Source organism: Lagopus muta, chromosome 3, assembly GCF_023343835.1.
Source record: "Lagopus muta isolate bLagMut1 chromosome 3, bLagMut1 primary, whole genome shotgun sequence".
NCBI classification, from domain to species: domain Eukaryota; kingdom Metazoa; phylum Chordata; class Aves; order Galliformes; family Phasianidae; genus Lagopus; species Lagopus muta.
In genome coordinates, this window is record NC_064435.1 from 7763054 (window position 1) to 7790500 (window position 27447).

At 38.4% G+C, this 27447-nt stretch overlaps 1 protein-coding gene across 1 annotated transcript in view; it reads left to right on the plus strand.

Annotated features, from left to right (window-relative positions):
* The first annotated feature begins 4376 nt into the window (after positions 1–4376).
* NDRG1 (N-myc downstream regulated 1) overlaps positions 4377–27447 on the plus strand; it is a 342384-nt gene continuing 319313 nt past the window's right edge. Inside the window, exon 1 of the mRNA XM_048939708.1 lies at positions 4377–4381. The gene's annotated coding sequence lies outside the window, so the exon portion shown is untranslated. The remainder of the gene's footprint in view (positions 4382–27447) is intronic.

Consider the following 27447-nt stretch of genomic DNA (forward strand, 5'->3'; position numbering starts at 1 on the left):
TTATGTGCCTGAAAGCTTATTTGATATATCCCCTAAATCTATCAGTCTCACAAAAGGTATTACCTCTCACCACAAATCATACTTTGCTCATTGGAGCACTATGTAGCATACTTAATTATTATGAGCACTCTGGGGATGCAGGATTAAGAAGTCTACATGCATTTAAAACAGGATTAATGTCTTCACACAAGAGTGGAAACTGATGTCACTTCCATGCCACTTAGAAGCAAATTTGCAATGGAAATAATGCCAATTTAATGGCAAAATTTTGAATGTCTATTTGGTTGGAGGAAACATTCTGCTTTCTACATTATCTCACCTTCAAGGTTCTGAAGTCTTGTACAGAAATCACACAATAATTGGCTTCTCAGGCTTGTTTCCTAAAGAGATGGAACTTAATGTATTTCTGCAGGTTCTATCAGTCCCTCACTTTCTTTCTAATTCTTGGATCTACTAGCCAATTTCAACCAAATTTTCAATAAAGCTGAAGTTCAGAAAGATATTATGTTCCTAAAGTTGTGCAGAAATTGAAAGCTGAGTAGAATAGAAAAGTTTGAATTAGTGCTCACGAAGACAGGGGCAATTGACTTAGGTATTACCTGTAGTGGCTGGAAGTAGTTCACTGAGCTATGAGCAAGCAGAGTCAACACACACCCCTAAGGATCTATTTGCCTTAGGTCGAATGGACCAGACCACCTCTAGTCAGCCATGGAGATGAGACTGGAGATGAGACCACTGGACTAAGGTGAATTTAGGGAACAGAGGACGCAGGTCTTTACGAAAGTGGTGTTTGTTTATTTTGTTGTTTCTGAAGCAGCTTTTTCTTTGTTATTTTTGAGATGTCTATTTTGTCTCTAAACAGTGTATTTTATTGGTTGAAATATACAAAAGGCAAACTCTTTAGCTGGGTCTGTGGTGATAGAACAAGGGCAAATGGTGTCAGGCTTAAAGAGGGTAGATTTAGGTTGGATGTAAGGAAAAAGTCTTTTACAGTGAGGGTGGTGAGGAACAGCCTTCCCAAAGATGTGGTGGATGCCCCATCCCTGGAGATTTTCAAAGTGAGGCTGGATCAGGCCCTGAGCAACCTGTTCTAGCTGTGCATGTCCCTGTTCATCTCAGGGAAATTGGTCTGGATGGCCTTCCAACTCTAAGAGTTCTATGATTCTGAAATAAATAATGAATTTTCCAGACATGAAGGTTTTTTCAAGGATAAGCTGTATAAATCTCTGAGCAAACCTGTCTAATCCCACAGCTGACCGTGGTTTGAGCAGTAGTTGGGACTAGAGACATCTTGAGGTCCATTTCAACCTGATACATCCTGTGACCCTATGAAAGCAGAAATGTGCCTTGTCATGTTGCTGAAAACAGAGTAGGGCTCTGAGTATGGCTAGGTTTGGTTTTCACAGTTTTTAATATCTGCTGTCTTTTAAAAGTCCTTCAGGATTTTTCAGTACAAAAGAAGGTGAAAGGTACTGCTAATGCTTAATATTTACAGTGTGCTAATCACCAGAGAAGTTAGCTAAGGTCAAGGCTAAGCAAAGAATGAAGGTAATTTAGTGACTAACTCATTAACCTACAACACAGGAAATCAGAGTTTATTAGAGACTTCCTGTATAAGCTTATGTCAGTGACAGTGGGCAGGATTCATCTCACGTAATTTTAGCCTTCCAGAAGTTAGTTAGCTAATTTAATCTAGCTCATTAGATTCCCTCATGGGTCAAGAAAGAAACCAGTTGCTGCAGTATGTTCTGGTGGGATGGACTTTCTTTTCCCCTTTACAGAGAAAAGAGGAGAGATAATAGTATTCCATCATTTCGCAGGGGAGCACGTGGGTAAATCCAGCCTGAATTGCGAGATACTCAGAATCTGCCTAAGTGCTTAGGTGGACAATTACTCTGTTTGCTGCATTAACAAACAGGAAGTGATGACAGATGGATAAAATACTGCTGAGGAAAATAGTGTAGGTATGTTTTTGTGGCTGCAGTGGATACATTGGAAAAAGGGAATTGTTTCTTGTAGAGTTTTGTGTCTGGCTCAGTAAACAAAATACCCAAACACACAATGGTAACTTATCTTTAAAGATAAATTTTGCTGAAATTCACTTTTGACGTTTTTTCTTCCTCCTGGCAAACCCATGCAGCCCTACTCTCCAGGCAGCCAAAAAAAAAAAAAAAAAAAAAAAAAAAAAAAGCAAGCAAATACAAGATAAACTGAAAGGTGATATAATCCAATGAATTATAAAAAATCTCTTCCACTCCATCCATACAGAAGAGTGGAAAAAAAAAAAAAAAAAAGAAAAGGAAAAAAAATAACCCACATAAATATGTAATTTTGAAATTTTGATGTTCCTTTCAAGCATGCATTGGAAATAACCTGCTTCTGTTTGCCAGTCTTTGCTGTTAACTGCACCTCTGGGAAGCAGGCAAACAATTCTTGGAGAAAAAGGAATAAGGGGAATAAGGAGGATTAAACTGATGTAAACTTCCACGCTGTCTGGCTGGAATACAAGTAAGTGGTAAGAAATTCTTCTAAGAATTTCTAATGCAGCACCCATATTTCATTAGCATTTTCCACTGAGCCCTAACAGCTTATAAAGCCCAGCATCTACCAAATTTTGCCGTGCTCCCATGAAGGAATGTATTCTTGAAATTCTTGCATTGCTAGAAAGTCAACTGCCATAAAATCAGAGGAGCACACTCTCATTTAATCCAGCTCCTGTTGTGAAAAGTACCAAGGTCTTCTTTGAAGTATTGAGGCTTAGCAGCAGTGACCCTCAACCTACTTCAACACATGCTAAGCTTCTAACAGGCACCACAGCGTTTGGTAGACATGAGGAAGAATTTACTCACAGAGCTCTCTGCCCTAGTAGTTTGTAGGTCCAGAAAAGCCGTGATTAAAGTGGCTCTCCTTCAGACTTTAGGAAGAAGTCTAGAGAAAGATGTCAAAAAATTTAAAAAAAATAAAAAATAAAAAATCCCCCAAAAATCAAGAAACAAAACTTTTTGCCTTTTTTTTTTTTTTTTTTTTTTAATGTACTTAGTAGTCAGGTGGGCTTACTGCCACGGATTTCCCCAAGTTCTCTGAGAGTTTCCTAGAGACAGTTGTAAAGCTGGGCTTAGGTCTCCCAGTTTCAGCTGACCTTCTTGCCATTTTTAGGAACTTCTTTGGGTTTAGGAATTTTTGGGGTTTTTTGATGTTATTGTGGTTTTTGTCAGTGGTAGTCCTACTTTTGATAAGTTACTATACGTAAGCAATCCCATCTTTTTATCACTGCAGTGTGATTGTTTATAAAAGCATTCTCAAAGGCGTGCCCCTCTGAACACAATAGAAGCAGACTGTATACAATCTCCTGACTCAGAAGTGCTGTGGATAAACAGAGTAGAAAGCTAGATGTGCCAATACAGGATCATGGAGTGGTCTGGAGAAATGCTGTCATTCTCTCTGCACCGGGGATTAGAGGAGAGAAAACTGGCAAAAGTATGGAGGATGTAAGGAAAAGCTCTAGAAATGATTCAAGTGTAGAGAAGAAGGTTCTGCCTATTTCTAGAGGCTATGTCTATTCTGGTTTAGTAGGTAACACCTACTGAAAGAAAATGGTGTAGACTAGCTCATGTCCATACCACACAAACCTCAGCTGTAATCTTCGCTTAGCCCCTGTGTGATCACACTGGTCTTGAGGCACAGCTGTCACGTTGTGCTTTTTATCTGCTTTGAAATTAACTAAAAAACCTGAATTTGTGCTTTATTCGATTTCACAGTCCAGCACGGAGGCCATATGTTGGAGCCAAACTTGCAAAAAGTTTGCTGGTAGCAGGCTTAGATTCTGGTAACATATGTCTAAGTTGGCAAATAGATGTGGCAGATGTCAATGTGAAATAGCTCACCATGAAGCTAAGAGCAGGGCCAATCATGGTCATTGTTGTAAATTATTTTTGTCAGTAGGTAATGGGATGTTTTGCTCAAGGTTTCTTACGAACTGAGGTTTTTTAAAATTTATGTATTGGGCCTTAGATTCATCAGACTGATTCTGTTACATGTGTGTATGGTGGAATTCACTTTGGGAGGCATTGTGCAAATTCCATAGGAATATTTCCTAGATACCATTAACAACATGGGACCAAGCTGAACTTGGGAAAATCACATTAATGGATGATATTTTGTATTAAATACAGCTAAGTTACACCAGAGTCTGAGGAAGTAATGAAATAAACAAGGTGGTCAAAGAAGAAAAACTTAAAACATATTTCTTGTTGCTTTTATTTTCTACATATAAAGAGATCTTCAGATATTTGGAGATCAGCCTCATTCTCCTCCAAAACTTTTGTTCTGTTTTGTCACCCTGATGACTATGAAAGCTGTGATGTGCTTTGACTCTTGGGAGCACAGATACACAACAATTACAACAATTGCTCATAATTTTGATGAGGCAGAAAAGGTAATGCAGTGTTTTGTAATCTGTAAGTGGGAAATTAATGATACCCAAAAGCTGCTGCAGCAACAGATGTTAAGCATTTGTGTGGTCATGTGCCTTGAGCTATTGTTAACATTAGCTGAGAACTATTAAAAAGTGATATTGCTGTTCAGAGATAAGACTATTTATTCAGACATTTTAAAAGACAGTTTTTCTTAAAATTTAAGATTTCAGAAATTAAAACTTTGCTAGTACATATGTTTACATACACATACATTTTTCTATCTCTACCTATCAGTATATATTATTTATATATACATATATATACAGATAATGTATGTATTGATTTTCCAGCCTGAAAACCCAGAAATGATACAGCAATGGATGCAGTGATGATGAAATAGATAATCAAAGGGCAATCAGGTTTGAGCTTGTGAGTATTGATATTAGATTGTTAAATTAATGATTAGAGAAAAATGTTCATAAAAGGAGGAAAGATTTCTATTTGTCTTGATGCAATGTTAGCTAACCACTACCCTGTTCTCACATGTTCCAGAGCTGCAACATATGCCCTCTAATTATCAACACTGACTTATTAAAGACATCTGCAGCTTCACGGTCATTCTTAATTAAACAGTATTCCAAGCTTATTGCAGTCCAAGATGCTGGAGCGAGGGAAGAATCTTGCTTATCCTATTAAACTCAACCCTGAGATAAGTTGTGAACTGGCTTGAGAAGAGGTCTCCTAACCATTTAAGATTCTGTAGCATAAAAAGTCTTAGTATTCAAATTTACAGTTTGTTTGAAAGAAATAAGAGTTCAAGGGGATTAAGGAAGTCTACTTCACAATATCACTGTAACAAAATGTGTGCAGCTGTTTCACATCCAGAGTACTGAAGATGTATTTTCTCAGTCAATAAACATTTTACCCTTTTTACATAGAGTTGTAACTGAAAAACAACACTTGTTTTTATTGCAAGGTATCTTGCTTAAAAAAAACAAATCTATAATTCACTAGAACAAGGCAAAAAAAATTAATAATAATTTAAAAATTTGTGCCCAGCTATGCACCACTCTACTGACATTTTGAAATAGATTTTTCTTTCATAAAATGCATATCAATTCCTATGGTTCCTCTGAAGACTGTAAATTTCCCAACTGGAAAAATTCACCAAGGAATTGCTCCATTGAGCAATTCTACATGTTTTCTAATCCTTTGATAATCTGTATTTGCTGGTAGGTGGGAGAGTTGTGAAACTTTCATGCACTGTTAAAACCATAGATTAAATGTTTTTTACAGGTAGGCAGCATCAATCACTAAGATTAGACGTCAGGCCAAAATTACTTCTCTAAATTACCATGCTAGTCAATGAGTATCAGTAGACATCTTCATGTTATGAGTCAACCACTTATGAGAGAAACTAAACTTTTAGTCTCTTGAAATTTACTGAGCCTGAACTCAGAAGCACAAGACTATGTCTTGATTTGCAGGGTATTTCAACGTATTCCAATGACTTTTGCATCCCTCTTAACAAAAACATTTTAAAAGGAAATACACTTTAGAAAATGCATTGTACACTCTGATAAGTACTAAACATTCCCTAAGAACTTCACAAGTTTGTCAGTTGAATATGAGCCAGAAGTGTGGTGGTCAAGAAAGCCAATGGCATCCTGGCTTGTATCAGGAATGGTGTGGTGAGCAGCACTAGGGAAGTCATCCTGCCCTGTACTCGGTACTGGTGAGGCCTGACCTCCAGTACTGTGTTCAGTTTTGGGCACCTCAGTACAGAAAGGACATGGAAGTGCTGAGCAGGTCCAAAGGAGGGCAACAAGGCTTGTGAAGGGCTTGGAGAATGTGGCCTACAAGGAGAGACTGAGGGAACTGGGGCTGTTTTGTCTGGGGAAAAGGAGGCTGAGGGGAAACCTTATTGCTCTCTTCCAATATCTGAAAGGTGCTGGTGACAGGACCAGGGGAAATGGCCTCAAGTTGCACCAGGGTAAGTTTAGGTCTGTAATCAGGAAACACTTCTTTACAGAAAGGGTTGTTAAGCACTGGAATAGGCTCCCCAGGGAGGTGGTTGAGTCACCATCCCTGGATGTGTTTAAAAACCGTCTGGATGTGGTGCTCAGGGACATGATTTAGTGGAGGGTTGTTAGAGTTAGGGTAGGATGGTTAGCTTGTGGTTGGACTCGATGATCTTTAAGGTCTTTTCCAACCTGAGCAATTCTATGACTCTATGAAGTTTAAATTATCAGCAGCTCTTATTAGCAGGTTGCAGACTCACAGTCACATTCCTGTGGTGTGGACTTTCCTAGTGTAGGATATAAAAGCTTCAAGAGTTACATTTGATGGCTTTATTCACTAGCAAAGTACCCTTGAAATTGTCCTCTATCCCTGCATAAAACATTTCAAGATTTCTGAAGTTTTCCCTGCAACCAAAGTAAATTTATTTTTTATACTCAGGGTGTGCTTGCAATAAAAACACTAACATATATTTCTGGGTAATCCTCTGGGGGAAAATAAAAACTGGAAAAGAAGTCATGTCTTGCTGATACTCTTGGGTTTTCTTTGTGGTTTATTTTGCAGGGTTTTTTTTTGTTGTTGTTGTTTATTTTTTTACAAGATGTTTGTTTTATTGATATTTAAGTGATGTTTTGGTTTATGTCACAATAACAAAACTGAAATGCACCATTTGAGTTTAAAGGAAGATATTTTATTATTTTGAAAATCAGCTGGCATACATTTGCACCCTTGAATTAGAAAGGTACATCTACATTCTTATTTGTTTTCTTGACAAAGTCATACATTCTTACTGCTTCTTAGAACCAAAACAATATATGTTTTTATTTTCTGTATTTGTGTCTTTATTTCAATGAACACATCATTTCAAATACGCTAGGTATAATTCTTATCCTTTGCTTTTGAAGTCCTGTGGCAACCTGGTAATAAACATCAAAAACACACTTGAAAAAAAAAAATAGGAGTACAAAAATGTATTATTTCTACAAGATGTCCAAAGAGGGAGACATATATATATAATTTTTTAATAATTGGAGTTGAATTAGTCAATTTTCTAGAACCAGTCCTTTTGTAGCTATTTTTTCCATTTTCTCCACCCAATTTTTTTATTTTTATTTTTTTTTAAATATCAGCCTAAATGAGTTCTGCAACAATGGCAAATGTGATGATGCATGATATTCAAATGAATCTGCCATTTTCTCGTTAGATATAGGATCTCAGTACATATCAAGTGCACCAAAATGGAATAGCAAGCATAGCAAAGAATTGCATTTCGTCTTGGCTAAGAGGATCCTTTTTGGACCAGTTTTTGAACTCTCTTTAAGTATCTGGACCTCCATTCTTAGTTCTCTCTGGCAGGTAATTCAAAGTCTTTCCTGACAGGTAGCGTTTTTATTGTAGTTACAAAATTTGGGGCTCAAGAACTGGGATTACAGTTGTTTGCAAATGCAATTAAAATTATTCAGCAGTACTACACTGCAAAGTGTATCTTGTGCTGATACATACTTATTAGACAGTGCACACACAATGCTTCCGAGTGACAAAGAGGATACTCTTCAAGTAGGCGTGACTTTTTAATAGACCTGAGGTTGGGTTCATCACACCTAATTTTGGTACCTGAGCAGTCTTAGTAGTGATCTAGGTACTCTGTTAGGAGTGATCTGAGATAAATTAGCATGCAAGTAAGGATTCCAGCTGTAGTCACCTTGAAACCAGCACAAGAGCACTTATTCTATTTTGATCCCTACTCGGTAATATTTCCTGAGCAGGAATCTATCACAGGAATTAATTTCTTTCTACTTTAGCCTCCTGAAACTCAGACAGCACCAACCAAGGAGATGCAGCTCTGAATGAAGATATTTTAGTCAGAAGGGCAGATTCATTTGCCTAAATGTACCCATTCAATAGCATGCTATGTACATGTGGAGCCTACTGGTTCTTTGCTGGTTATTTTACATGTGTAAATAGAGTACTTCCAGTCTCATGAGGACTGGACAAAGAACCTATGGCACGTCTGTGCCTTTCCAGTGTGACAACTGAACAGAAAAGGCACCTCAGTTGCCTAAGATGTGATGAGAAACAGTAACTAATGAGTAGAATCCTATTGCATGTGATCCAGACACAGCTCCTGTATTACACAGTGCAGTCATTTTTTTAAAGACCTGTTGTCCTTTTGGGATCTTTAGAGTATTTCACCTTGCCTTCAGCTACTTCAAGTGCTTAAAGACCTCTGAGACATCTTCATGGTGCTGACAGTACATGGGATCTAGCTGAATAGGTCAGTGGAAGCCAGGTAAGGTATCAGTCATGGAAAAAAATGCCTCTGTCCCAGCAGCTGAACCTAAGTTCAGACCTCCCTTAGCCATTGCAAGAGTTTAGAAACTATATCTCAAGTAGATACTTACATTTAAACAATGTATATGTTCAGAATTTCTACCTCAGACCTCAACTCCAGTCTAATTGACAGGATATGGGGAAAAAAAAAAAAAAAAAAAAAAAAAATCTAGTTCAAAGAGAATATTAATCCCAGCATCTAATTTTAGAGAAAGAAACTTCTCTCTGGAGCCACAAGATGGACAGAAGGAACTTTGTAAATGCACACTGTCATACTTGATAAATATTTACAAATGATATCAATACATTTAATTGTATCTGCCTATAGATTTTATGAAAGATTTAGAAAAAAATACAAGATAAAATATTGATTTCTTTACATTTTCTTTAGGAGTCTCTTTAGGTAGACGAGCTCTCATGAATATGTTAAGGTTACAATTCAATCTCCACTAAACTTTCCAGTGACTTAAGGGTACTGGATCCCACCCTGAAGGGAAGACTGAGAATATCAGCCTCCCAAGGGCATGAAAAAAAATAAAGAGATATCAAAATAAATTTAGGACTAGGCAAGCAATCTTTATAGGCACAGCAAAGCACAGAGCTAGAGAAGATGTGCTGGCAAAACAAACAGACAGGATACTAAGTTTATTTTCTATACATCATTTGGCTATATTGTTATATGAAGTATATCCTCCTGCCAGATCAGGTGGTAAGTGATTCTGAGATATTCTGGCTCTGGAAGGAGGTACGGCTTACTGAAAATAAAAGGAAAGCACAAGGAGAGATCTTCAACAAGAATATGTGTGTCACAGTGCTTTGCAATCCAGCAAATGTTGTGGGAGTCCTTTAGGCTGATATTTCTCATTTAAGGTGAAGGGGGGAGGAGGGGAGGGGAGGAAAACCATGAATGAGTTTGAAATTAGTGAAGTGAGAAACAACTCTGCATATTTATTACTGGGCCAGGAAGATCAGCAGGGCTGGGTAACATGCAACTGACCTAGAAAAGTATCTGACTAATGTAGGAACACAGAATGCAAAACGGGGGTGTAATTGGAGTGTATACAGCTCTGAGATCAGGTTTTTCTTTCTAATTTGAGTTACCCTTTAGATGACTTGTACTACAAATGCTGGAGCACTGAATGCCATTTAAGCATTTCTTCAGGGTTCGAGGCATTTGTTTCAAGAGTGAGTGACAAAATGTTTCCCACCCAGACATTATCTGCATTGATTTCACCTGGCAAGGTGAATCAGAGAGAGACTTAGTTTAGAAGCAAAGGAGTCATGCCCATGTGACACATAAAGATCCTTGTGCTCATGGCTTACATACCTGTTTTTTCATCTGGGCAGGATGGGTGCTCAGTGAGCTATTCTACTCCACAGCAAGGAAACGTACTGAGCTGGCACAAAGCAGAAATACACCGACTGTATTATGGTGCATAACAGCTCATGGCAATGGGCTTTTGTGATGAGCTGGATGAGGATGAGGTAAAAAAAAAAAAAAAAAAAAGTGCTGCTTCCAATTACAAACAACCCTTCTGCAAACACAAAGTAAGTTACTGACTATAAAGCATGTATAGCTGTACAGCAAAATAGAGCGGTCATTTTAAAGGAATATCTGATGAAAGTAAAAGTCCAACATTTACTTTGGAAAATCAATTATTCTTTCAGATTTTCTGGTTTGGGATGAGAAAGTTTAAACTATTTTCTTTGTTTTGTTTGTGCTTTATAAAATAAGACATTATTAAGAGAAAAGTTGATAAATTTAGGAGATTTCTAATCCCTTCCAAATTTTCCACATAGAATAGCATTTTAATAACTTCTAATCCTTCAGGGTCTGGATCTGCAGCAGTGTTAATGACTTTCTCTTTTTCAGTACTGTATGAAATCTAATTGCTAGGTTTACATCCAGATGTGGTTTCCAAACGAGAAACAGAGAAAGTCAGTGATTTCCTTCATTCTCCTTTCATGTTGGTCTGGCACTTTAGGGGGACTTTCATCTCCAGGTTACAGATGAGGTTCATCTCCACTGAAAATGTTGAAGGGTTTGTGTGACTTGACAGAAGACTGAGGTCTTCGAGTCCGAGAGCATTGCAACAGCCAGCCCACAACATGGCAAATAAAGGGTGGTGTTAAGGAAATGGGAGGAAGTAAATCAATGAGGAATGAAAAGGCATTTCTTTAACAGACTTACAAAATGATGAAGCTTTTCTTAAGCCACAAATTTCCTGGAAGTTCATTTAGTAGATGACACACAAGCTGATAATAACTGAACATTTAGTAAATTGTATGCTCACCCTACACTCCTGGTTTGGCCTCAAGTTAATAACATGACAGTTCATTATCTTTTCTAGGAAAAAATAAGTTAGGATTTACTCTATCCAACACTGTTATTGTTTTCTTTGTGTCTACTGTAGTTTTCATGGAAATAAATAAGAGGCATTACTTTTAGAGTGACCTATGTATTTAATTCTAGAATATCTGAAAACATGGTTTTATCAGTTTCTTCTTAAATAACTTCAACATTCGAATCTTAATTAAAAGTATCAAACTGTTCACAGCTTCGGTTCAAGATATTTTTAGTGCTGAGCTGTAATGAAAATGGACAGACGTAGTATGGTCACTTTCTTCTGAGGATTGCAGTTCACTAATTATAACCACAGCAGGAGTGTTCGTCCCATGTTATCTGCATCCTTTTCTGTGGCTGTGGGAGAGCAGCATTTTGTCCAGGAGTGGTTACTGAGCCAATCCCACAAATTTCCCTTTACCTTAAGCCAAACATTCAGATGCCAACAACTTCAGTGATCCGAGTGTGTCGTACAGCCAGCAGGCTGCCTGCCAGACCACTTCTTCCATCAGGCTTCCTAATTTCTTTTACTTTCTTCAACACTGCTTCCCTGTCACAGTAGATGTGTGTAACCCATTGGAAGTCAACTCATCTGACACCAGTTTTGAAACAATCACTCAGTCGTAAGTTTGTCCTCTTTTGGTTCCTTCCTCCAGGAATTCACATCTTCTGTGTCCTAGCTCACAGAAACATCTGAACATCCATTTCACATTCAAGGAGAAACAGCATTACTTTACTCACAGAGGGGCAGCTTCCACTTGGCCAGGTCTCAAGCCGCTTTGAGTCAGCTCCTCTGCTGTTGATGCACTTTTGTCATGACTCACATTTTAAATGGTTAAACATTGAGTGAAGCAAAGAATGATCACTTGTACATGATGGGCAGATAAATATAAAGAGCAGGACTAACAATGATTTCCCTCTTCTCAGAAGAATACAAAACATACTTGGCATCTTTTAGCATACTGTGTAAAAGATTTTAGCTAGACTTGCTTCTAAGGATTTTATTTTTACAGCTTGTGTTGGTTTCTCATCAAGAAAATACTGTCTGCACAGGTAGAGTAATCTTCAGTGAATCAATATCTGTGAAAGGATTTTAAATAAATGTGGTTTATTTCAAATGGGGTAGGCTGAGTATCAGCTACTCAGATCTGCTGACAAACAGGGACTTTTTAGGTTGTGGTGGGATTAACGGGCTTATATCATTCTTACCACTCTAATTTCTAACTGAGATGTAAAAGGAAAAGGTTTTTCAGGCATTTGAATGCTGTGACATTGATTCATTAAGGTTTTTCTATTCCATCCACAGCTTATATTCCCCCCAGTATCCCTCAAGAATATAGAGAAATATTAATTGCAAAAGCGAGATTTCTACATTGAGAAATATAACACCCATCACTGAAGTACATATAGTTTTTTAAGATCACAAATAACATTCTCTGTTGTTGCAGTATGTAAAATAGACTCTTGGTCTCTCTTGTTGTTATCATTTTATCCCCAGGAAGTTTAAGTTATGTCTGTGCTAAGGAATTAAATGTGTCTGGCATGAGAGCATGGATAAACATACATACCCATAAGAGGGTTTTATTAAACCCTCTTAACATACAGATCAGGGTAGTGACATCCAAAGAATCTATTGGGAAAGGACACAGTCCATCTCCTGGCCTGTGTCTGGGAAATTCCTGATGGAGGTCTACATGACCTCAATCACAGCCACATTGAGGCCCATGAGACAATGGCTTCCAGTATCTACAAATGCTCCCCCCTGACGTTACTGAATGTAATGGTAAAGACACAATCCGAAGTTTCAGACCATTGCAAGAAGAAAACAGACTAAACTTCCAGGGGGTTATCCATGCTCTCCATAGGTAGAAACTGTATTGGCAGCATGTCAGTATAGTGATAGGGTGAACCACCCACAGTCAAAGTCCTTAGAGTTGTAGTCCCTGCAATTCTATTAGCACTGCATTAAACACTTTTCATCCAAGTCAAGTATACAGAGATTTTAGTTGGATCATGTGGTTTAGGAAGGATTTTGATGAGCATTGGTGAAAAATTTCTGGGACTCATAGGTCTCAACACAATTTTTTGTGATGTCAGTTAAATATCTACAGGCAGAAATAGAAATTATCCTGCAGTGGTACACATTTTGGTGCATATTATAGAATCATTAAGGTTAGAAAAGACCTCAAAGATGATCTAGTCCAAACATCAACCCATCACCACCAAACTCACTAAACCATGTCCCCAAGTGCGACATCTCCACATTTCTTGAACATCTCCAGAGAAAGTGACTCCACCACCTCCCTGGGCAGCCTGTTCCAATGCCTCACCACTCTTTCTGAGATAAAAGTCTCCTAATATGCAGCCTGGAGGAGTACTCTTCCTCCAGTGCAGGTTCATTTCCAGTGCTGCCATGGAGACAGCGTGCAACTCTGATAAAACTGTCAGGGATAAGTATCCTTCCATGCTCTTCAGAACCAGCAGAGCTACACTCCTCTTTAAAAAGGGAGGTGAATGCTGACAATGACTGGTTTAATGTGAGACTGTTTCATCCTGGACAAAATAATCCAGGATCTTGCCTGCTTGCCATGTTGCATCCTCATCTTCAATTGTTTAATTAAAAAGAATTTTTTCTGCTTCTAGCCTTATTGTCTTATGTTGCTGTGTTTCAATCTAAATAAAACAAAAAATAAATTAAAAAAAAGACACAAAGCAGTAAGACAATATGGCAAAGCTATGTAAGCATATATATGTTATATATGTACATAGCAAGTTTTCATTAACTCAGGAATTTGCTGACTTTAAGATTAAGAACAGTTTTCTCTGCAAAACTGTAAATAGAAAATAAACTATCGTTTATTACAGGAGCTGTAGCCAAGAGCCATAATTATTGTTATGATTCTGGAAAATTTTAGGTGGTGCATAAATGAAGAGTGAAGCTTCATGTAAAGGTCTATATCTGTACAAATAAAGTTATCACACGTATATAGGTTCTCCATATAGGTGATTTAACTCTCAGGTTGCTCTGTGCAGATTCCAGTTTTAGGCTTGATAATTATCATAGGTCCCTTCCTGCTCAGGAGATTCTACACTACTTCCTTATGCATATATAATATTCTATATAATATTCTCTTATTTCTTTTTCTCTCTTAGGCAAAGAAATAATTATTAAGCAATTGCATAAACGAGGAAATGTATGGAAATGAGAGACAATTAATTTATCATAAGCTTTATTATAACAGCAAAAAATATTTATTTGCTCGAGACAATTTGTATAAATGTTGATATCTGAATAAAAATAAAAGTTAATCTAAAAAGAGAGCAAAATTTTCTGCTTAGCTTCCAACATTGTAAATATACAACCATTCTGCTGTTATTAATGTATATATTCTGGATTTATGCCAGCAGAACAGCCATCAGAGTCTGGCCCAAAAGAGGAATTTGAAAAAGGAAAGGTCACTGTCAACTCTAATTTTGTACCCGGTATGATGAATTATTGGCATGAACAACAACCACTTAACCTTCCAGCTTTCATTTCACTGCACAAACATTAATGGATTTCTCTCCCTAACCCCCATGTGAGGAAGGTCAGTGTTATCCCAGTTTTAAAGATGAGGAATTGTGCAGAGAAAAGCAAATACAAGGGTTTTTATGATTCTGAGCCTTACTCTGGTTACCTAACCACAATGAAGTTGGCTCCTGTGCCTCAGATTTGTATCAAATGGTTACAATCTACAGCCTTATGAGAACCCTTCTTTGCTTTCTGGCTCAAAGCTTGCTTCCTGAGGTATTTCTTGTGATAAGACTCTGATTTATTGAGGAGGCAAGTGATGGGTGCTACCATGTGACAATCAACATCACTTTGTGGACATTTGAAAGCACCTTCCTTCAGAGCTGTTTGCCTCCAGAAGAGAGAGCTCAGGAGTGTTTACTGGTGGAAGATCTGGCCTGTGACCAAACAGCTCCAGCTTGGTATGGAAAAACTGGGGAATGACACCATCGTGTCCTGTGAAAAATAGGATGCAGGTGGGCATCCCTGCTCCCTCTTATCTGCTGGCAAGATCCAGAAGATGGGAACAAAGGATTTTCTGCTGAGATCCCAGAACCAGAAGCTGCAACTCCAAGGAGAGCTTGGATTTGATCTGTCACTCCAAATAGAGCTGACTCGACCACTTTGGACTTATAAATAAGTTGGCACTACCATTGAGAAGTTGTCGTTGTCAACGGAACAACAATGCCCAATGACCCACCACTACTGAAGATCAGTGACTGAACTATGAATCACGCTGGATCCACGGTGGTGACTATCTCACTCTTGCTTCCTGCAAAGACTCCTTGCATTTATTTCCTATCTTTTCTACCACCCTTTTCCCCTTCCCCATCTCCCTGATTAAGATTTGTAATAAACTGGTTGGACCAACATTTGAACCATTCTTCCTTAATCTCATGCTGGCTATACATATATCAAAGAATCTCCTCTCCCTCCTATAAATTGGATCAAAACAAGCCTACACCTCTGCAAGTGGTCATGGAGGCCTGGAGCACAGGCTCTGTGGAATGCAGGCTTTAGTGTGTTGTGAAGTACATGCTAAATTTGTACAGAGCTACTTGTACAGGGATAAGAATACTAAGAGGCCTTAACCCTTTCTCACCCTTCTCTTCACCTCCACCCCAGTTGGGTGTGTAGCATTTTTTCATGGGAATTACTGCCTCAGCTCTGCTACTTCTGTCTACCTGGCATCCCTGCTCCAGATCAGCAGCGGTGCTGCATGTGCCAGGGAGGACCAAAGGTCTGAGCCATAGAAACATGCATTTAAACGGTCAGCTGAAGTTCTGGGTGAGGATGGCCCCCTACACTTGTGTGATTAGCCCTTTGCCTTGATCATCTGTGTAGAATAAATGAGTAATTTATCTTCTAGCGCCCTTGGTCTTGTACACTTAATTGGGGGTTTCTCTGACAACAGGACTGATTTAAAACTTTGCTGAGTAAAATCCTTAGAATGATTGTTGATTTTTGGAACTGTTTTTGGTCCCAGTTTTCCATTCATTCCACAAAAAATACATTTGCATATGAGATGTTAAAGTCCTGACGTGTTCTGAAGACATGATTACATTTTAGGTCACTGAGGTGTGTTGAACCCTGCCTTTGTATGTGGACCAACTAATCCCTATTTTTTAGGTACAGAAACTGAATAAAATACTAATATGTTTACAAAAGGTTAATCATCTGGCAAACAAAAAAACATTTATTTATTTATTTTTGCATGTTGTCTATTCCTACTTGAAGGCCCCCATTGTATAATGAAGGACTTCTGCCCTGGACAAGTTTTTTACGGCAGTGACTCATAAAACCATCCTCAAGATTGTGACAAGGTAATTACTCCATTAATGTCATCAACAGAGAGAAAGCACCTTGGTTATATGAAGGATAATGCAGCTTTGAGTTTGCTTTAAGCAGTAGAGGACTTGCCGAACAAATGAGATCTCACAAAATCCCCATCAGAGATCTAGAAAACTGTCTCTGGTGCTAGCAAACTTAAAGACAGTAAAGACTTTGGACCTGTTTTGGTTTAAAAGTCTATTCCTGTCCTTAGTGAAGCATTTTGACTTTCCTGCCTGCCTTCTCACTCTTTTACCCATGGCCCATTTCGGCATGAACACTGCAAATCTTGTTTTGATGGTTGGCTCATTCATCTGCAGGAGACTGATCTTACCTTCGAAACATCTTTATTTCTGTTTCTTGAACTGAAATCTGTACAATGAGTTAAACATTCTGTCACATATAGACTTCATTTATGTTTATTCTCATTTTATTTTATTTTATTTTGTTTTATTTATCATTTCTTTTCAAAAGAAGGTAATCCTTTGCAGGAGGACATTGGCACCATTTCCCAGTGTAGATTATGATTCCAGTTAACTCCATCTATAGCCAGAATCATTTGCAGAGATCACTCACTCAGCTATGCCCATAATTCATGTTCTTTCACACTTGGTTGCACTGCTTGTAGATGCTCCTTGCCATCTGCAGCTGTACTTCTTACCCACCAAAGGAGCAGACAGCGCAGATGTGATTATGGCTCAATGTAAGTAAAATTGAATCTAGTTTCCTAGGTAAGAAGTCTCTTTAAAAAGGCCAAAACAATGAACCAGAGAATTAAAGACCAGTCAGACAAACTTAAATTGCTAAAAGTAAAAATATTGGAAGAAATAACCAGGCTATTGGCAAGCAATTGGAATTTAAGGTGATGCTACAATTGCACAGAAAATGTTGCATTTAGAATGATATTTTAAATAAAATATAGTCACAAGCAGGTCAGCATTACTACTAAAGATCTCCAGAGGCTAATGTTCAATCTACAAATAAATTCAATCCCAAAAAACAAATTCTCAGAATAATTACTCATTTTGGTTTTCCCATGTGCGTGAACACCGAACAAAATAAATTCATTCTTAATAGATTTATATGGGACATACAAGCTCAGAGGAAAACAATTCTTTCTAATGATAAAATAGAAAATAAATGGAAGTTGCCAACTTGAAGTTATCCAAGATAGAGAAGATCTACATAATAAATCCCAACAACAGACTGTACCTCCTGTTCTCACCCATAGCACACATCTTCAGTGAATGCATATTTTCTCTCTGATTGTCTAAGCACGCACAGATGGTAGCAGCATACAGCGCAAGGTTCAAAGTCTGAATGTACATTTTATTGTAACTCTTGTACCTACTGTCATTTTGTCAACACTGAAACGAGCTTATTAAAAGGCTTCACAAAATGCATAGAAGGAGAACAGTAAAAATATTTGACAATTTTATCCAAATGAGGTGAATGTTCATTGCTTTCTGTAAGAAAATTTTAAGGTGTAAGTTTACTCAGACTTGGCAGAAGGATCCATCTAATAGGTATTACTGTGAAGAAAGTGTGACAATAAATCGTGCTGTCTGCTGCATCAGCATGATGAGGGAATACGTATTAAACCACATTCTTGTAAAGAGTGACTGGAAGACTGTGCTGAGGAAATGAACCTGCAGGTGTTGGCCAATGCTCAACTGAATATGAGCCACCAGTGTGTGCAGGTAGCCAAGAAGGCCAATGGCATCCTGGCTGGTATCAGAAATGATGTTGCCAGCAGGAGCAAGGAAATGATCATCCCTGCATTTCAAGTACTGTGTTCGGTTTTGGACCTCCCAGTATAAAAAAGACATTGAAACCTGGACATTGAACATGTCCAGAGAAGGGCAACAAAGCTGATGAGAGGTCTGGAGCACAAGTCTTATGAGAAGTGGCTGAGGGAAATGGGATTGTTCACTCTGGAGAAGATTCTATGATTCTATGATTCTATGTGATGGCAAAGCCACAGAAAGCCAATGATACGTTGTACTATGACTGTCAATCTGAGTGAAATGTTGTGAAAGCCTTGTAAATGAAAAGAATGTCTCCTAACACATCAGAAGATACAGGCAGTTCACTGAATACTTAAAGGCACATATGCAATAGCAAACAAACAGGACTGGGTCTCAAGTTCAAGAACTAGGCCATGTCATCTGACCTGTTTAATTGCTAGTATGTTCTCTGGCATATATTTGTCCTAGGTCAATTGACATTGTCTCAGATAATGCTTGGAATGATTTGAAAAACAGGATGCACAAAGGACCATTCCCAGAGGACAGACTGCTAGCAGCCAAAACCTTTCTGCAGGGAAGGTTAGTCATAGGAGGTTCTAGATTGTTTTGTTTAGTACAACTTTCTCATCAACAATGAGGCTGGGTAAAGATTAGGATTTCCTTGCAAATATTTTTTGGGATCATGACATGTCTACATATAGTAAGGGAAGCGTGCTTTTTTTGCTGTATTATTTTATCTGTCTCTCATTTCATAATGAAGATGTTTTCGGGACAGGTTGAATGAGTAATTTGGATTACTTCGTTCATTTGCAACAGTTAAGGATTCATAATGGAAATTACATAAGTTCAATTCTTTTGTTATTAGATTCATCAGAACCCAGCTCTGCAGATCACAGAAGAGGGCACAGAAAATGACCCTTTTTCACAGTTCTCTTCATTTCATGGTTCACTAATTTTCAAAAATATCAGAAAGAACAAAAATATTAAGTGTTCAGTAATTTCCAAAGCGTGCTGAAAAAGTATAGATGATTATAGACCATTACTAATTCTTCCTGTAGAATCCCGAATACACATGGGGCCTCACAAGGGCAGAGTAGAGAGGGACAATCACCTCCTTGTCTCTGCTGGCTACCCCTCTTCTGATGGAGCCCATGATAGCATTTGTTTTCCAAGCTGCAAGAGCACACTGCTGGCTCATGTTAAGCTTTTCATGCAAGTCCATCTCTGCAGGGCTACTCTCAAGGACTGCTCCTTCCAGTCTGTATATATGCATGGGATAAAGTGCAAAACCTTGCACTTTGCTGTGTTAAACCTCATTAGACTAATGATAGTGCCCCTCACTGTAATGATTGGGCCCCTCAATGCAAGAAAGACATTGAGGCCCTGTAATGTGTTCAAAGGAGGGCAGCAAAGCTGGTGAGGGGTCTGGAACACAGGCCATATGAGGAGAGGCTGAAGGAGCTGGGAATGTTCAGCCTGGAGAAGAGGAGGCTCAGGGGAGACCTCATTGCTCTCTGTAACTTCCTGAAGGGAGGTTGTAGTGAGCTGGGAGTCGGCCTCTTCTCTCGTGTCATTAGTGATGGGAGCAGAGGGAATGGCTTCAAGCTACGGCAGGGGAGATTCAGGCTGGACATGAGGAAGTATTACTTTTCAGAAAGGGTGGTCAGGCACTGGAATGGACTGCCCAGGGAGGTGGTGGAGTCACCGAGCCTGGGGGTGTTCAAGGAAAGGCTGGATGTTGTGTTGAGGGACATGGTTTAGTGGGAGCTATTGGGAATAGGTGAATGGTTAGACTGGATGATCATTTAGGTCTTTTCCAACCTTGGTGATTCTATGATTCTATGATTCTATAGACGAGATAAACTGGGCCACTTTGTTACAACATCCTCTCAGGCAATTGTAGAGAGCCGTAAGGTGTTCTCCTGAGCCTCCTCTTCTTCACACTGAACAATCCCAGTTCTGTCAGCCACTTCCCAGAAGAACTGTACTTCAGAACCTTCACAGCTTCATTGCCTTTCTCTGGACATGCCACTAAGCCTTAATGTCTTTCTTGCAGTGAGAGGCCCAAAATTGAACAAAATCCTTGAGGTTTTATGTTTGTAGCCCTTCACTGGACCCTCTCCAACAACCCTTACAAGTGACTGTGTGTCTCTCTTAAGCCCCATACAAGTCATGTGAGAGAGCAATTGAAGTTCTCCAGCATTTAGTCTGTAATGCTGTACCACAGAATGCGTGGTTGAACAGTATTAGGCTAAAAGACACAAGACTTATTAATGGTCATCTGTTGCTTAGCAGCATTAACTAAAGATCTGAAATACCACACAGAATTTGGCTTTGATTTTGAAGAGGTCTTTGTTTACTCTTTGTTTACACAGCAGGCTAGAACTAGCAGGCAGGAACAATAGCAGATATTGTGCTTGCTGCAGCAACCTGAGCAGACTAACCATTTTTGTATTGTATTGTATTTTGTATTTGTATTGTGTAGAAATTTCTGTATAGTATTGAAATTGTTTAATGTTATATTATAATAAGGAAAAACACAAAAAATCAAGGTTAATGTACAAGGAAAGGCATTTTTAGACCTTTAATACTCAGCATCTATCTGGTTTGTCCTGACCGTTGTAACATCTGTGTTATTGCCTGGATAGGCTAGGAATACATGGAACAGCTCACTGCCACACTGCTGGCTTTAAAAAAATTTCTTTCAAATTCTTCTAGTCTCAACAACACTGAGCAAACAGCCATTCAACTGGTCTGTCAGACTCAGAGTAAGTTACAGTAACTCATGCTGTAAGTAAAGACTGATCAGGCATTGGAACGGGCTACCCAGAGAAGTGGTAAAGTCACTGTCCCTGGAGATGCTCAAGAAATGTGTAGATGTGGCATTGAGGGACATCTGTTAGTGGGCATGATAGGGATGGGTCGATGGCTGGAACAGATGTTCTTAGTGGTCTTTTCCAACCTTAATGATTCTAAGGAAGTTAGCAACCACTTCATTCTCTAGCTCCCCAGTGAAAGATATTAAAAACTGATTGCTTGTTCTGCTTTTCCTTATTGCTCTCCAGGCATGCAGGATTTTGATCAACTGCACTGCCATGAGCAGGATTTACTTGTATTACAAAATAATGAGATTTTATTTACACTGAGCTAACAGCAGCAGTACTAAAAATCTCACAGTTTCAGTATACATTAGCTGATACAGCTTCCTACAGAGCAAATCCAGGCCTCACTATCCAAGTTTCCACACCAGTTTAAATCAAATTCTATGTCTGGCAAACACGTACTTAGGCTTTTCTTTCTCTGTAATACAGGGGAGTGTTCAGTTCTTTATCTACCTGTATAACATAAGTTGGATTTAGGACTTAGATTAGTGCAAATTCTTTGGCAGATTGTATCTAGGACTACATTTCTCATTATAACTTCTATCTTGAGATACATAGAAGAGAAATTAAAAATACATGAATCGAGGTGATACCAAATCAATATTGCTGCCCATTAAACTTCTACTCCATCTGTTCACTACTGGAAGCACCTTTTTCTGCCCATCATTCAGTACCTTCTTTGAGAGCAGGATTGTTTTCATTCCTATGCTCTGCCTCAGAAGAGTTGTCCTGTTTTCCTCCATGAATAATGGCTCATGCTCACAAACTATCAGAAAATCAGGCTCACTGAGTTGGTGAGGTCAGTTTGGGGAGACTAGATAATCTTTTGGCAGAGAAGATGTCAAACAATTTATAATCATGTGTCACATCACAGCGAGACAAGTTTAGATTGGAAGTTGGAAGGCTTTCATGGAGATCTGGAAGATTTTCATTCTCTCTAGACAGAAGAAACATTAAGAATTTGCTTTATAGATTGATGCATAAGACCACTGAAGGTTATTTTACTGCCTGCAAGCTGTCAGTAACACAAATCACCTCCTGCACTGTGGGATTTGTTGCAGGTAGTAGCATTAATTAACTGGAGATCTGCCTACAGACAGGGAACAGAGAGGAGCAGGAGTTATTGTGGTGACAAGATGAATAGTTAAGAGAAATACGAGAGTCTCTAAGTATGTCAAATCCACAGATCCTGCAGGTTATGAAACACTCATTTTGCTACAGAGAAAATCCACTTAGGTTTTAAGCAGAGTTGCACCAAGGTGGTAGAGTCTGAAGGTCTTCAAGACCATCCACGTCTTGAATACACACAAAGAGAGCTGGCAGGAAAGCTGAAGAAGGCTCCTACAAGGGCATACAGTGACAGGACAAGGGCTAATGGCTATAAACTGGAAGAGGGTAGATTTAGATTAGATATCAGGAAGAAATTCTTCACTGTAAGGGTGATGACACACTGGAACAGGTTGCCCAGTCAGGTTGTGGATGCCCCCTCCCTGAAAGCATTCAAGGCCAGGCTGGATGGGGCTTTGAGCTTTGAGTAGTGGGAGGTGTCCCTGCCTATAGCAGGGGGTTCAAACTAGATGATCTCTAATGTTTCTTCCAATCCAAACTATTCTGTGATTCTGGGATTAGCACCCAGAAGGTTGAGTTTGTATTAACGCAATTTGCTGAATCATTAGAGTTATACTGTATGATCTGGGAATCCCATACTTAGAGATAAAATCAAAGAACTCTAAAACTTTTATGGATATGAATATCAAAGTAAATGGAGAGAGAACTCATAGAGATTAGAAATAACAGGGGAAATGAAAATTAGCACTAATTGGAAGATGTTGTTTTGTCTGTTGTTTTCTTCCCCAAATAATCAAACTCTTCACTTCAAAAATACTTTTTTTTTTTCCCCAAAAAACCTTCAGATTTTGGATGCTTGCCCAAAAGTTTATATTCTGGAAAAAAAAAAAGTTGGGAATGGGGGGTGGGGGAAGGGAAGAGACATTTTGCACACATCTTAGTCATTAATAATTTTTGTTAGTTATTTATTCTTTTTTAATTTATGTAAAAAAATTATCAAAAGAATGAAATGCCATATTTTTCTCTGAATGAGGAGTGATATTCAGAAAAGCATATGAAATGAAATTGTTTGAAAAACTTTATGTTCCTTTGTATGGAGTGAAAATGTAAATTACCTCAATTGGCATGACATTTTTGCTTAGAGAAAGCTGTGTAGGGCTATAATATGGTGGCATACAGACTTCCCAAAGTATGAAAAGAGTGTGTAAACTGGAGTACCAGAATGATTTTTTTTTTCCATGGTCTTTAGGAAAGATATTGAAGTTCAGGGAAGGGAAGGGAAGTTCAGGGAAGGGAAGGGAAGTTCAGGGAAGTTCAGGGAAGGGAAGGGAAGGGAAGGGAAGGGAAGGGAAGGGAAGGGAAGGGAAGGGAAGGGAAGGGAAGGGAAGGGAAGGGAAGGGAAGGGAAGGGAAGGGAAGGGAAGGGAAGGGAAGGGAACCTGTGGAAACTAAAAATGCTTGGTAAGGCAAATTTAGATGGAATTAGGAGCCCAATTTTGTGTGTGTTCCTGGAGGCAGTGAATAATAAGAAACATGACTAGCAATAAATATTTGAAGGCCGAAGAAAGTGGAAGTATAAAGTGGTGCAAGAAAGGCATATATAGAATCAATAGAAATAATTTGAAAAGATACATGCTGTTTTGGGGGGAGTATTCCTGGCAGTCAGACCTATTAACCTATTAATTACTGAGTTCTGAAATAAAACCCATTTTATCACGGTTTTCTGGCTCAGCTCTGACAGATGTTTCCTGGGAAAGTTCATCTCTTTCATCTTTCTACCACTTTACAAGGAACCCTTGCCTACACACAGTTTGAAGGTTACCTGTAGTGCTTCTCCTGGTCCAGAAGTTTCTGACACAGCTCTGTTGCATTTGTGACCAAATGTTTTACTGTGCTTTCCATTTGTATTAAATGAAGATAATTCATCATTATCTCACTAATTCTCTACCCAACATTGGCTCAGACTGAAAACTCATAATTTCGTATGATTAATGTTGGCACAACCAAGTAGCTTCACTTTTAAGTCAAATAGTGCTTTCCCATAGACATTTTGGAGTGTGCTAGTCCTAATTAGATGTTGTAAACTAAACTAAAGCCTGAAACACTTAGGAAATGTTTTAACAACTTGATTGCAACATTTAATTTTGACATTTCAGTGTTTCTGAAATTAAACATTACATTTTGCTAAATAATTTTGTTTAAATATCAGAAATAAATACAGAATAACTGTAATGACATATTCTCCAGGTACCTGGAGAATGAAATGCACTAAATCTGAGGCTCATCTATGCAATATTTTTGCTTGCTCCAATTCAATTTTTCTATGTTACTATCAAATAATGTCAGAATGTTTTTGACAAATGCAGGCATTTTCCCTTGCTTAGCAAATCTGACTGTGGCATTGTTGCTCTTCCAACTCATGCAATGACTATTGCTGTGGTAGAGGCAGAAGTTGGATATAACTACCTGTGTTTTGTTTGTATTTCCCATCTCTGATCAAAGTGCATGGATTTTCTTGGTTTTCTGCACCTAGGGAAGGCAGAAATTGAATGAGGAAGGATCATATGTTGAAAGAGATCACTGATGCATCTTGAAAAGCACAGCCTATTGGCCAGAAGAGCTCTAATTGAAATCTAAGTGGATGATGAATGTAGATATTTAACTATGGACATAGAGGATCTACAGGTCTCTTTTTCTACTCTATCAACACTCTTTGTTGTATACGATGAGTCACAGAATAGGACTTTATAAACCCTAATTCAAATTGCAGCTATCTGCAGCCCTGCAGTCCTGAGATGGTGACAATTGATCTTTGTTCAGCCATGATTCTGATAGTATCTGAGCAATCCCTAGGATATAATAAAGTGTTAAGTAGCACCTTGGGCAAAAAAAAAGCCATTGCTATACCTCCACCTTCTACAGAGGGCATTGCTGTAGGAGGAATGATAGATGTATCTGAAACATGTCTGTCCCTAACTCATACTGGAAGACAGGTGAGTTGGTAGAGATACAGTGTCTCTTAGAAAGTTCAAGAAGTCTTCTTCCTTGTCAACAAACTCTCATCATCCTTACTGAAGCAAAGCTGCCAGTGAATTTTAACCAGAGAGTTGCTTAAGGGGAGACTATAAGAAGTTCTGATCTGCACAGAGAGAAAATACAGATGACTTTTTTAGCCTACTGGGCAAAAGAAAGAGACTGGCTTTTCTTAGTTCAGGTAAGGGTTTTCTAGATTTATTAAAAAGACAGCTTGGGTTAGAGATATAGCTATTATATTGGCAATTATATAGAATCCTACTTTAAATTTAAAAGAGGTCCATAAATTGCTTTCATGGTGTTTTCCAACCACCTGTTGCATGTGTTTGATGGCTGTCTGAGTAATTAGTGAGTGATTTGGTACACTGTTAATCATTGTGCTCTCATACTGCCAACTTTGGCAAGAAATTTTGCTTCCTCAAGGAATTTCCCATTCTGCAAATCAGAGTTTAATACCAACCAAACACCATCCATCAAGACTAAAGTCTGCCTTACACAGCATGAATTACATTATTGTATTCCTTTCCAGAGATAAGTCGCCTGAATGGTTTGGTTGATTTTACTGTTTTCTTGGTTTAGGAAAGCAAAGCAATTCTTCAGAATGAGTTTTCAATTTATACGGTTGAATAGTTTAGATTCCATTCAAACAATATATAACACATCAGTACCATGCTCTGAATCTTACCCAGGCTTCTTGGATGAAAAGCAGTAATCACTTGTACTGAGCAAACTGAGGAAAATCTTAGGATTAAAATGACAGTCCGCAGGTTTTGCATTTGCTAGCTCTAAGCTTGACATCAATACAAACCAGGAGCAGTGAAAAATACCTTAATATGTTCCAGAGAAATGTCTTTTTGGTCTGATCTGCATTGAGACAGCAATACTGATGGTGTGAAAAATCATGCTTACTGCAGTGCATTTACTACCATCATGTGAGGTCTCATTAGATCCTAACTCAGGATTTGAAGGAATGGGTAAATTCATGTGCAGCCATAGTATATTTTCCTGATGACAATTCTTGATGCAGAATTGAATGACAAGCTTCCAGCATTCTAGCATACAGCATGTGCTTTACAGATGGAGCTGTAATGTAAAAATATCCCAAATATAGTAGTCTTCTGCACAGCAGAGTGAAGAGGTCTGTAAGTACTAGAAGTCTGAGGTCTACTAAAAGTGTTGTCTTTCAGGGAACTGAAAATTGGATTGTTTGCCATTTACAGTCATTTTAAATTTGTCAACAAATTATTGATCCCTGTACAGGGAAAAAATTCAATACAAGTCACTCTGCTACTTAAATTCATATTGATGTGTCAATTCTATGCACTGTCCATACTTAGTTTTGGTCATAATATTCCTATGCAGCTGGCAAAACATATTTTAAGGATCACTCCTTGGAAAAAGGAAACCTGGAATTTCAGTAAAGAGCACAATGTAGTGTTTTGAAATGGATTTAATTTACACTGGGATAAAATAAAGAAAAATAAAACAAAAGAAAACCATATTTCTCATGCAGAAAGGAAAAAATCCTGCAAAGTAATTTCTTCATGAATGAAATATTCTAGCTAATAGTGAACAGTTCAATTCTGAAATAAATTCTGAAATAAAAATGCATTATGAAGCAGATATCCTTCAATTTTTTCTTACAAAATAACAAAAATCAACAAAAGACTGCCTTATTGCAATGTTTGTTTTGGTTACTTCTTTTGGATATATTTCAGAATACAGGAATGGTAAAAGTAAAGTAATTCACTTTGGGTTGTAAAAGACAGAAGAAACAAGAAAGTCCATTCTTATTGCTGGAATTCTTTATTTTTGATCCTGGGCTCAGATGTGATACCAATATTTTTACAGTGATGGGGCAAAGGGGCAGCACTCTGGACCTGCTCATTAAGCAACGAGCTCTTGGACTCTTCTGTTCATAGAATCATAGAATGGCCTGGGGTGAAAAGGGCCATGATGACCATGTAGTTTCAATCCCCCTGCACAGACAGGGTCACCAACCACCAGACCGGGCTGCACAGAGCCATATCCAGTCTGGCCTTGAATGCTTCCAGGGATGGAATAATCACAACTTCTGGGCAACCTGTTCCAGTGCCTCACCACCCTCTGTGTGAAAAACTTCCTCTTAATATCCAACCTAAATATTCCCTATCTCAGTTTAAAACCATTCCCCCTTGTTCTACCACTATCCACCCATGTAAACAGTCATCGAAGAAAAAAAAATATAT